General features: G+C 40.7%; 1 protein-coding gene across 2 annotated transcripts in view; it reads left to right on the plus strand.

Moving 5' to 3' along the window:
* Positions 1-12,474, plus strand: part of GLIS3 (GLIS family zinc finger 3) — a 452,058-nt gene that overhangs the window by 373,033 nt on the left and 66,551 nt on the right. The window lies entirely within an intron of this gene.

Below are 12,474 nucleotides of genomic sequence, written 5' to 3' on the forward strand. Positions count from 1 at the left end.
CATTGACAAAAATAACACCACAGGCTAGCTCTTGCATTAGTGGCATTACCTGAGGACTTGGGAAATGGCTCTGGCATGGTATTGAAGGCTGTATGTGAGGTAGCGACCAGGGAGACCGGGGCCACAGCTGCTCATTTACTCAGAGGATGGAGGTTCTCATCTTAGGTAGGTAGATTGTCAAAAGGAGGGCCTGAGTATGTCATTCCGGGCCCACTCAGTCTGATATTTCTGTGCTCTGCTTATCAAAAATATATGCTAGACATTGAATCTTTAAAAGCATGGTAGAAAATTGGATTTGTTCCCAGCCCTTCCAGATGAATGAGAGATACGAAGTATAAATGTAATGAATTAGCATTTCCTATTGGAAGGATTGCTCATTTGCACATTCCAAACGGCGATATATAATTGTGAATAGTATTATCTAGTAAAACTTGGCATCAGTGGGGACTGAATATTATAAGGAAATAAACTTCCCAAATGTCTTCTTTTTTAAAAAAAACAAAACACAAAACTTCTGTTAAGGTTTCACTTGGCTAATTCCAATTTTATTCTTAGTTGATAATTTTGGCATGCTTAAATTACCTCACTCTTTTTTCCCCAGGGTATTATCTGCATTTAGGGGCTACCCTAGAGAATAAGCATGGATTAATGAATTCTTAGCAGCTATTGAGTCATTTGTTATTCATGTATTTGTTCACACATTTCCCCAAACATTTATAGAGTACCTTTGGTGGGGAAAGAAGTGTTGTTTTAGCTTGCACGATCAAATAGACATGGTTTCTATTTATAAGGAGCTTTTTTTATCTTCTATCACACACACACACACACACACACACACACACATAATTTATAAATAAGTATAATACAATGTAGAAAACCAGAAGTAGCATCAGAATGATACAAAGAAGTTGCTCTTGGAATGTTCAAAAAGCAAGAAATGACTTTGGAATGGAAGGACCTGGGAAAACTTCAATGAAGAGGTGACATTGAATTGGAGCCTGGAGAAGGTGCAGAATGTGTGGCAGACATGCAGGCTGGAGCAAAGGGGACTCCAGATGAGGGAGGCTTGTGGCCAGAAGGATGGCGTGAGACGTGAATGACATGGGACATGAAGTCACACAGCTAGGTGAGAGCCAACCTGTTAAAGCCTGTGAGTTTGGGCTGTTGGTAATGCTTGGTAGAGAGAGTCACTAAAGGGGGAGTGATGTTGCCATCTATGTACTTGAGGAAAATTAAACTGATTGTTGGGTGTAGGATGGATGGGAGAGCTGAGAGCAGTGCTCTTCATTGAAATGACAGCCTTCAACTTTTAGAAGTAGGCATTTAAAAAATTGTCCAAGCACTCAGGCACACTAAAATCAGCCTTAAACCTTTTTGCAGACAATTCATTTTAATTAAATGAAAGGAAGGAAAAAATGACTTCTGCAGTTAGTCTCTTCCCACTCTTCCTAAACTATAGCACAGGCGGGGCTGCAGTCAGAAATCAATTCAAAGGCAAACAATAAGGAGCTGGTAAGATACAGGGGGAGTAATTACTAGACAGCTGGCTGCTCTAATTAATCCTTGAGATACTTGAATAGAAAGGAAATGCACACTTGACTGGGTGGGATGGACTGTGTGTGGTCACATTAGTGCAGTGAGCCAGTGTTAGGAGGGATTTATGAAGTTACGATAGAGGTAAACCCTCTTCTTGCTTTGGGAACTCACAACCCCTTCACCAGGCCCCAAAGGGTGAAGTGAGGATGTTTCTCATAGCCCTGTGAAATTCCATATTAATAATTCTCTACTTGTCTAAAAACATCATCCTTTAATTTAATATTCTGCTTTTGAGATGTTCCTCCAGATGAAGTTTGAATCTACCTCTGACTATGTTCATTTATGTATCATATTCCAGTCAGGAGAAAAAAAATAAGTAAATATTTTTTAGTGTCAGTTTTAGAGTAATATTGACTTAGGAGGAAACCATGTTTTCACAAACATAACAATACAAAGAGTCCATGCTGAATGCCTCTCCGATTTCAACATACTTGTGAATCTCAGCTCCCCAACTCTGTCCAGGATAGCTAGATAGTAGTACAGATTTTGGTAAGTAGGCCATCTAGAGATATCCCCAAAGTGTTCTGAAAATGTTTTGTTGTTGGTATTGATATCCAATATATTTTGGACTTTTCCAAAAGTCCAAAGCTAGCTATAGTCTTTTTTAAGGTAATATTTATCTTCCAAAACTCTGCTAATATCTTGATTAGGATACTGTTTTGGCCCCAGACTCTGTTTGTGAAGCTATCCATAAGAACCCAGAGGGTTCTGATAGACTCTTTAGGCTGCATCAGTAGAGGTAGAAAGTCTGGAACAAGGGATGTGTTTGCTCTGTTATACTTTGTCCTGGTCAGACAGCTGGTTCACTGCATTAGGATTGAGATATCATTTGATCATTGGCCATTGAGGTCCAGTGCTGAGAGAAACTGGGGTGGTGAATGGAATAATAAGCTACATGGGAGAGAAGGGACTGACACATTAGTGAGTGTCCTCTGTGTGCCAACTGCTTTGTGAATCCTACCTCATTTAGTTCTGAAAGTGACCAAAATAGCGCAATTGTGTTATCCTCATTTTACAGAAGGGAAACTAGATTCAAGCAGGTGACTGTATCTCCAGGATCGCACAGTAGTTGAATCAGAGTTTGTCAAACTAAAAGTCTCAAGCTCCTTCTACTAAAGTACCTCTTAGATATAAAAAAACTAAAGGTGTTCAACCTAGAGAGAAAAAACTACTGAAGGAGGGCTGACAAAGAAACTAATTCATGTACCCTTTCAGGGCTGAAATTCTATAGTATTTTGAGGCTTCTCAAATATTTAAAAACACTATAAAGTACAGTGTGAGCAAAGTTATTCCATGTGGTCTAATAGAAGAGGGGCGGAATACACCCTAGTGGGTGGAAATGATGGGTCAGCAGATTGCAATTCAACTTGAAGCAAACTGTCTAATGATTAGACCTATTTAGCAATGGAGGGAAATGAGTTGTAAGGGAGTGAATTCCTTGCCATCAAGGGATTTGGACAAAGGCTAAGTTGCCACCATGTTACGTGGTTAATGTGGCACAGTTCAATACCATACATTTAAGTTTAAATTAATTGAAATTCGATAAAGTAATTTTTAATTTTATCTAATTGCACTACCCACATTTCAAGCATTTATTAGTGGCTACCAATAGTACATCACTGCCCTTTTCCATCATTGAAGGAGGCTCTGTTGGATAGCACTGCTATAGAGTTGGCACATGAGATTATTAGATTCTAGTTCCTTTCTACTTTGAAATTGTTTCTGTAAACATTTCCCATAAATAAACACTAGTTTTGTAGTCTCTACACTAGTACTGATATTTCATGTCTCTTATTGAGATGTACCCCAGTATATATACCAATGCAATTATTTTGGTAAGTTCATTAATCAGCTCTGGATAAAAATTTTGGCCTATGGAGTCCCTGCTAACCATATAGGTATCCCCTAGATAGAAGTTCAGGGTGCCTGATTGGACAGTATCTCCAGTTCCCAAAAAGGTTTCTCCTAATGCTGTTTTTCACCCTTGTATTTTTTCCTCTTTGCCAATTGGTTATTCACAAAGGAAATGAATTTGATAGCAGATTGTGGGAAATTAATTACCTATGATAGGCCAATGCCAGTTCATAAATGTCAGTGCTAAAGAATCTCCTACAGGGAGAAATTTAAAATTCAACTGGAAATTAATTGCAATTAATATAATAGGTTAACTCATTGTAATTATTTTTAAGCCTTTGGGCAATGAGTTAATTCTCTGAGAGCCACATTGCTCCATGTGTCATAGAGAACGCTTGATGAGAATGTTCTGGTGCTAAACCTAACCCTCTGGGGAGAAAGCCTACTAGTCTCTCCTTCTGGCTGAGTTTCTCCAGAAATATATTTTGGTGGCATTTGATTTCTGGAGAACAAAGGAAAATCGCTGCAAGGTGATGCATAAATGTTTATGTCCAGATAGACTATACTCATTGGAGAAAGGGAAAACAAAAGGCCTTTGTGCCTCATTTTCTTTGGAAGTGTGTCTCACTGCAGGCTCACAGAGTGCCTTTGCTCTTGGAATAGAATGTAATAGCACTGAACATGGAAGAATCTGGGCCCCTTTCCCTCTCCTAATTATTTCCACTTGACTCATTTAATCTTGGACGATTATTCAGTCATATCTGAAATGAGAAAATGATGGGAGTAGAATTTCCGTCTCTTGTTTCAAGAGCTTATAAACATTAACAGAATAGTCTTGAACAAAACAACAAATAAAAATCACAATTGACGGTGCCTTGTTTTTATATATTAGGAAAAATTCCTCCATTGTTAGGGGAACAGCTCAAATTTCCAAATGAAGGAGTCTTGTCAAGCCCTGATGGGTGATTTCATTATCAACGTTGAAAAACTATCATTTGGAACAAATATTTCATAATGGGAGATTGTACAGAAGCTAAGGAGCCAATTTGTCCTCTTGTACCTGGATAAAAATTAAGCCCTATAATGGGTCATTGAAGATCAGGATCATTAACACTCAAAGACTCATAGCTTGGTTTCTGAGACTCAGAGCTGTCCCATTTCTTCCCGGTATGTCCATGAGCCTTAATGCAGGTTTATGCTTAGACAGATGCATACAGTTCTCATAGTTGCTGAGAGCTAGATCAAGACTCCGCATGCATAAAAACTTCCCGACAACTAGAACTGTATAAAATTAAAGTTAACTGCCAAGATGAAGAAGTGGTCCATGACTGCAGGGAATCAAGCAAAGTCTGAGAGCTACTGACTGGGGTTCCTGTTGGAAAGTCTTACATAAGTTAAAGGTTTAGTTCTGGTGATATCTGAAGCCCCTTTGAATGCTGACTATTCTTGTAAATGATGGTTTTGTTTTTTATGTATCTTCCACAATTATGCTTTTAGTGTTATGCATAATATGTCAGAACACCCCACTTCCATCAAACACCTGATTAATGTACCCCTTGAATGTGGGCACATCAGGGACTGAAAAGCAGGGGGAGTGTGCATCTGAGCATCCTGGAAGAGATGCTGATTGGCTCACCAAGTCAGGTACTCCTGGAGCAGACTGTGAACAAAAGATTCAGGTGTGCGTGAGTTATTAAAGAAGTGCTCCCTGGAGAATCTGATAAGGAATGAGGGTAAGGGAGGACATTAGGTGGGAGTGGGAGCCCTGGAGCATAACTTAAAGCTCCGAGTTTATTGTACTTCAAGGCAAAGGAGCACCGGGTAGTCACTGTGTGTGTGTGTGTGTGTGTGTGTGTGTAGGAAGTGCTAGCTGTGGCTAAGTGCACAGAACTGGGGATGGGCACACCAAAGCTGGGGAGGGGCCAGCACAGAGCTATGCTAAGTGGCCAGAGCGGATCTGGGCGGAGCATCAGCAGCCTCTCTGCTGTAGTTACTGTTATCTTTAAAAATTCTCCATTCGGAGGGTAATTCAGTCAGGACCTCATTGTATTTCTTAGACACATCTGCATACCACTAGCGATTGTCACCTCCTTCAGATGAAGACATGTGTCTCATTCTTACAAATCCAATTGGCACCGAACAGTTTGCCCAGACATTCATCCCATCCTGCCAGGTGCTGTGGACGTAAAAGGCAGTCAGCCAGCCAGGTCCTGTGGACTTTACAACACTGCTGTACAGAAGAAAATCCTAACAGGAAATAAAACCAATGCATGTGTCCAGATGCAGGATTGTTGAATATAGACTGCAGCTCTCCCTGTACCCCATGTGGACTGGCCTGGTCAGAAGGGGTTCCATTCAGGGGGTGAACAGGAGGTCCACTGAGAGGAGGCAGCCACTCCAGGCAGGAGGGGTGAACCACAAAATAAAGCAATGCTTGCAAAAAGCAGAGCAGTGCTCTTGAAAGGAGCAGGGGCCTTTGTGGAGGCCTGGAGGAAATGTCTGTCCCTGGTATGTGGGGAAATCACAACACAGAGGCTCTTGTCCTAGTCTTTTGGGACTGGTATGCCAAACAGAAGGAGAGAATATTTCTTTCTTGAGGATGGCATAATAAACTCCATTTTAGGAGAGACTTTCTGAAATCCCAAGATGGATTGGTAAGGGTAGATAGCCTTTATAGTAGACAGGTTACTATTAGTGGTCCAGCCCCATCCTTGTCCCTGACCCTGCCCTCTGATCTCCAGCTGCCACCTGGATGTCTTTGGATCATCCGAAACTTAACACACCCCGGACTAACCTGCTAATATACCTCCAACCTACTCCTCTCTTCTCCTTTGCTGTTCCTCTTGCCCAAAGCTGGGGCCATCCTTGATTCCCCAGTTTCTCTCAGATTCCACATCTCATTCAGCTCCACCTTCAAAACGCAGACTGACGGCCTCTCACCACCTCTGACTTCAAGCCGTTGGCATGTATCATCTAGATTATTGAAGTAACTCTCTACTGGGCCTTCCTGACCTCCTCCCACCTGTTCCCCACACAATAAACAGAGCTATTTTATTTTTATTTAAAATATAAGACAAAACAGTAACTTTCTGCTCACACCCTCCCATTCGCTTGCTGCTGCAATGAAATCAAATACTAAATCTTCCTGTGCTGGAGGCTGGACACGGCCTGCCTTCTGGCTATTGCTCTGATCCCATCCTCACACCCTTCTCTTTGCTGCCTTGCTCACCCTCTCAGGTAACTGTTCTTAGAAGCCACCAGCTTGTTCCTGCCTTAGAGTTCCCCTTTTGTGCTCCATCTGCATAAAATGCTCTGGCTGCATGGCTTGTTCTCTCTCTTCATTCAGGTCTCAGCCCATCATATCCTCTCCTCACAGAGGCCCTTGCTGACCCCACATCAAACCCATGGGGGAGCACAGAGAAGTGTGCCATCCCACTCGGTCTGGCTCAGCTTCCAGAGATGGGGGTGGGAGGAGGAGGAAGATCCAAGGGAAGAGCAGAGAATTAGAGAATCAGAAGAGATAAAGTGACGTATCCCCTCTTGGGGAGGGATGCTGCAGTCAGAGATGCCTCTGAGTCAAGATCATATCATGTCAGGTGTCCTGGGGCCACCTGTGTTTGTGGTTATATGTAGATGTTAAGGAACAATGTGTGCCATGCTTTATTTTTCTCAACTGCTGGTATTCATGTTATTGGCCCAGGACCAAACCAGCTGACAAAGCCCTGGGAGTGGGGAGAGGAGGAACAGTGGCCACCAAACAGCAGTGGTCCATTCTGTTTCTCCCTCTTTGCTCCTACAGATACCCCTTCCCCTAAAGGACATGGTGTCAGGGCCTGCACAGTGGTAATGAGATATACTGGGAACATTTCCAGAGGATGTGGGGGGCCTTTGCTCTTTTTCCAATTAGACCAAGATCAACCGATGGGTTTACGGCTAAAATACAAAAAAGTCCTAAGAGGAAAGGATGTGTGTGTGTGTGTGTGTGTGTGTGTGTGTGTGTGTGTGTGTGTGTGTGTGTTGGGAAAGGAGAATATTGGGATGGGTTCTTTCTTTAGCCAGTATAACACACTCAGGGAGTGTGACTTTGGGTTGACACACCCAAATCCAAGCCTGACCTTTGCTGGCTGCGTCATTCTAGCTTTTCATCTCTACGTTGGAAACCACAACAGTATGCACCTCCTAGGGTTGCTGTTATGAGACACCTGGTATTGAGCACACGGTAGGGATTTTGTACATGGTTACTGAATTGAAATGCAGTCTTTAAGTGTGTGTCGTGGTGACTGTGCACATCCAGCCCTTTGCTGTGGGATTTATGTGCATGATGGTCTTTTTTTCCTGACCTGAAATACTCATCCTATGATATTGCCTTTCAAAGTGCATCCTGTATCAGGATTTTCCAGAGAACCAGCTTGGGGGAGAGGGAAAGAGAGATAAATTAATTGATTTCAAAGGAAGAAATTGGCTTATGTGACTGTGGGGGACAGTAAGAAATCTGTAGGGAGGGAACTCTGGCAGGAGCTGATGCTGCAGTCCAGAGGAGGAATTTCATTTTGAGGGAAACTGCAGGTTTTTTGCTCTTGAGGCCTTTCACAGGTTGGATGAGTCCCTCCCAGATTCTAGAAGATAATCTCCTTTACTTAAAGTCAACTGGCTCTGGATGTCAACTCCATCTACAGAATTTCTTCACAGTAACTACCCAATTACCCAATCAAACACCGGGTACTGCAGTCCAGCCAAGTTGACACAGGACTAACCTCAGTGTGTCCATACCTCACAGCTCATTGTGGGCTCTCAGAGAAGGGGAGGCAAAGTGCCTCTATGGCTGTGGATAGTAACAGGGGATGAGATGAGTCTCCCAAGAAGCAAATGGTGGAGACCTTACAAGAAAGAGTTCCCTGCTGCACTAACACTAAAGTCAAAGTGCTAATTGAAGGCTGTGGGGTCCTGCATGACCCCCACCCCACCTTTCAGACCTCATTTCCTGTGTTTCTCTTTCTCACACCCCACTTCAGCCACCCGGGCCTCCTTGCAGTTCCTCCTTGATATGCACTTAATTTCCTCAACTCCTTCAAGTCTTTGCTTGAATATATTTTCTTAGCTAGGCCTCCACTCTCCCCAACATTTCCAATCCCACCTAGTTCTTCTCTATTTTTTCTTTTTTTTTCCCCATAGCACTTACCAACTTCTATACAATTTACTTGTTTAGTTAATTTGTTACTGTTTACTCCGTCCTTCAGAACATATACTCAGTATCTTTGTTTTGATTGCTGATATATTTGAACCTTCTGGAACAGTGCCCGGCATATGCCAGGCATATGGTTGAGGCACAAGAAAGATTTTTTTGATGAATGAATGAGAAAGATAAGGAAGGACAGTGCTACTCTGGAATGAATTGGGTATGGTTAGGGCAGCCGAGTTGGAACTCCAGGGGCACCATTCACATGGATTACAACGCAAATAAAGGTCCCTGGTGTTGTCCAACACAGCAGCCCTTTAAACTAGATAATCAGTGGGCTCCACTTTCACTTCTTTCCATAAAGAGCAGTAAAGGTTCCATAAAAAAAAGTGTCTCTCCAAGATCATGTATTAAACTGGATTGAATTTTTTAACCCTTCTTATCCCTGTGAAAGAAAATATCCAAATTGATTTTAAGACATGCATCTCATGGAACCATTTATTATTTTGAAGTCTGAAGAGAGACGTAATAAGAAACGGTTACATAAAGTTCATGTGTTAAAGACAGTTGGTTTTTTATAATTTCCTATTTTCATAATTTGTTTTCTCTCTTTATAACAAAAAAAAAAAATTTAGCTCTCCTCAGGATTCTTAGAGCCTAATGTTTCTGTAAGTGCAGTCCCTCGACAAGCAGCCTCATCGTGGCCTGAGAACTTGTTTGAAGTCCACCCCAGGCCCCCTGAGTCAGCAACTCCACGGGGCCTGCAGGTGCATGCCCAGGTCTGAGAACGGCAGTGAGAGACCATCTCCCATTGAAAAATTTTCCTTTGTCTTTTTTTAATATTCCTAGCAGCTAAGGAGATGTGTTTATAATTTGTTTCATATCCATAGTTGAGTTTCTTACTCCAAAGATGAAACCATATTTTATTGAAAGACATCCCTCCCAGAAGATTCTGCTGTGTGCCTCCTGCCTCACCCATGAGGCATTCCTGGAATGTTTAAGAGCCCGAAATGATCTGGAAGGGCCTTTGCTGGTCTTCTAATCTGGGAGGGAGGGCAAGAAGGACCGTAGACTTACGTATCATTTCATTACTGCATTTCTATGCATAGTGCTCTCCCTTGGCAATTTTGCACAAGGTCCTCACGGCTTGTTCAATTTAAGAAGCAGTTTCTAGAACCATGCCTAATCCCAGAGAAAACCAAATTAACTCTCACCACAGAGTCAAATGGAATCACACTCTTGGAAAACAAGAATACTTGTTGAAACTGAGGAAGAAGTGCCTGCCTTTGACTCCAGGAGGAACCCTGGCCAAGAAATTCCTTGGAAAGACCTCATCCATACTGATAACTACAAAACCCTAGAGTAGCTGGTAATAGAAAGCAGAGAGACATCACGTATGTGCTTAGCAGAACATGTGGGCCCCAGATCACATGTTAACAAAGGAAGATAAATTAAAAGTGATCACCAGAACTCATTCTTAGCCTTGATTTTTTTCCAGTGTTCCTTACACAGCATGTGTTAGGTTAGTACCAAAATAACAAACATACTTTCCAAAGGCCCTGAGAGGGCTAGGCATAAACTCAGACAGTCTTGGTCAGAGATTCCAGTGAGGCAAAGCTGAGGAAATGATAATAGAATTATGTCTCATTCACTCCGTGTGTTAAATGCTTCTCCCCTATACTTAGGGTCATATTCTTGGACTAAGACCTGGGCATATGTTTGTCTCTTTATGAAGCTTTTGAGATCCAAGAAATATTGCTCTCTAAATAGTAACTTTGCTGATGTTCTGTGTGTGTGTGTTTTTTTCTGATCAGAGTCATTGTTGCTGGCATGATGGAAATGTTTAACCAGCTCTCTATATAAAAAAAGCCACAGTTTCTAGCATTTGCCAGTTTCTACGGTGTATATATTCTTACCATGATCAATTTCAAGCTATCAATCTGACATCATTACATGGAAAGTTTGGAAAAGATACACCCGATTGACACTCCTGAATTGGTTTAAAACCAGCCTCCAACAAGTCGTTGGAATGCAGAGAATTTGGAAGCAGAGGAAAGTTTTTAAAAACAAAACAAAACAGAGGAAATAAATTCATGATAATGACAGTAGGAGCAAACATCAGTTTTAATATTGGATTACATTTTCTTACAGTGTTTTTTTGTCTATGTGTTTTTATGTCATTGTTATTTTGTCTATATAATTTTGTATTTTGCTTTTATCATCATGAGCATTATTTTAGTGGTTACATAATATCCCATCAAATTGATAATAAGTTCATTTATTGGCCCTAATTGTGGACATTTAAGTAACATTATCTAAATTTTTTATTGCTATAAATAACACTCTATATCATTGGAATATTGGGTATAAATCTTCCTTCACCTTTCTTCTCGGTATATCCTTAAGTCAAATTTTATGATCAAATGGTTTAAATTATGGGTTTGGGAAAAATATTGTGAGATACCATCTAGAAAGTTTGTACCAATGTACACTTCTACATTGTTTAAGATGGAGAAGGTCAGTGGGGGGGAGAGGGGAAGAAGGGACATCTGAAATACTTTTAATAATAAACAAATTTTAAAAAAGAATGCCTCTCTCACTGTACCTTAGCTACCACTACTTTTTTAAAGGTTTTATTAACTTAATAAGTTAAAAAACTTTAATATTGCATTTCTTTTAAGTGTGCTGTATGTTTTTTTAATGTTTATTGTCATTCTGTTTTGCCTTTTTAAAGTCTTATGTTTATGCCAAGGCTGCGTGGTGAGGCAGTCCCCACCCAGGAGATTCTGCTGTGTGCCTCCCACCTTAATCATTAGATAATTCCTAGACCAGAGATGACTTAAGAGCTTTAACTGATCTGGAAGGACCTTTCCTGGTTGTCTAATCTGGGAAGGAGGATGAGAGGGACACTAAACATACTCCCTCTCCCCACTACATCTCTGGTTCATCTTCTGTTTCTCTTCTCTAGGCCCCAGGCTCACACCACTCCAGCCTTACTGTTCCTCAGATAATCCAGGCACACCACAAGGCAGACAGGTTCTTCCTCCTTTTATGTCTGTATGGCTCACTCCCTCGCTTCTTTCAAAGCTTTTTGCAAGTGTCATGTCCAAGAGGTTTTCCCTGATTTCCTTTCTAAAATTGCCATCCCTCCTCCATCCTCACTGTCTTTCTTATCTGCACTATTTTTCCGCTCTGGAGTATACTTTCCCTTACATGGGATTCCTAGAGTCTAGAGGTGTGTCTGACAATATTTGTTGGATGAATAAGTATACTCCAGCCTGGGTCTGAAGGTTTAGTTTTGTCTTGATAAAGACAATATTAACTTATGTATTTCCTTTCAACACTGGAGATGGTAACTATATTGCTCACAATATCTGTAACAAATACATTGCTAGATTTTTAAGATATTGTATTTTTATATAAGCAGAAGATAGATTTTTATGTAACAATCTCACGTTGTGATTTTTTCCTATTCAAATTATATTTACAGAATTCTTTTTCATAAAGAGATCAGGTAACTTTTCACCTAGATTTTATTCTAACATTCTTATGATTTGATTTTTTTTGTACTCTAATAAATAAAGACTTTATTTTGTTATTGTGATAAAATTACCATCTAAATGTGTTTTGTTATGTAACTTACTGTTGGGATTCTGTTTCTGTTAATGACATTGGTTTTCTTGTAACCATGCTCCATAATATTTTAAAATTTAACTTGTGTATTTTCCTGTCATGTAATATCTATAGGCACCAAATCTCAATGGACATTTCTGAATTATCTCCAAGATATTTTCATAGTGATATCTCTGTATTTTAAAAGCACTTTCCAATCTGGACTAAATATACTT

This window comes from Myotis daubentonii, chromosome 11 (assembly GCF_963259705.1).
Source record: "Myotis daubentonii chromosome 11, mMyoDau2.1, whole genome shotgun sequence".
In the NCBI taxonomy this organism is placed as follows: domain Eukaryota; kingdom Metazoa; phylum Chordata; class Mammalia; order Chiroptera; family Vespertilionidae; genus Myotis; species Myotis daubentonii.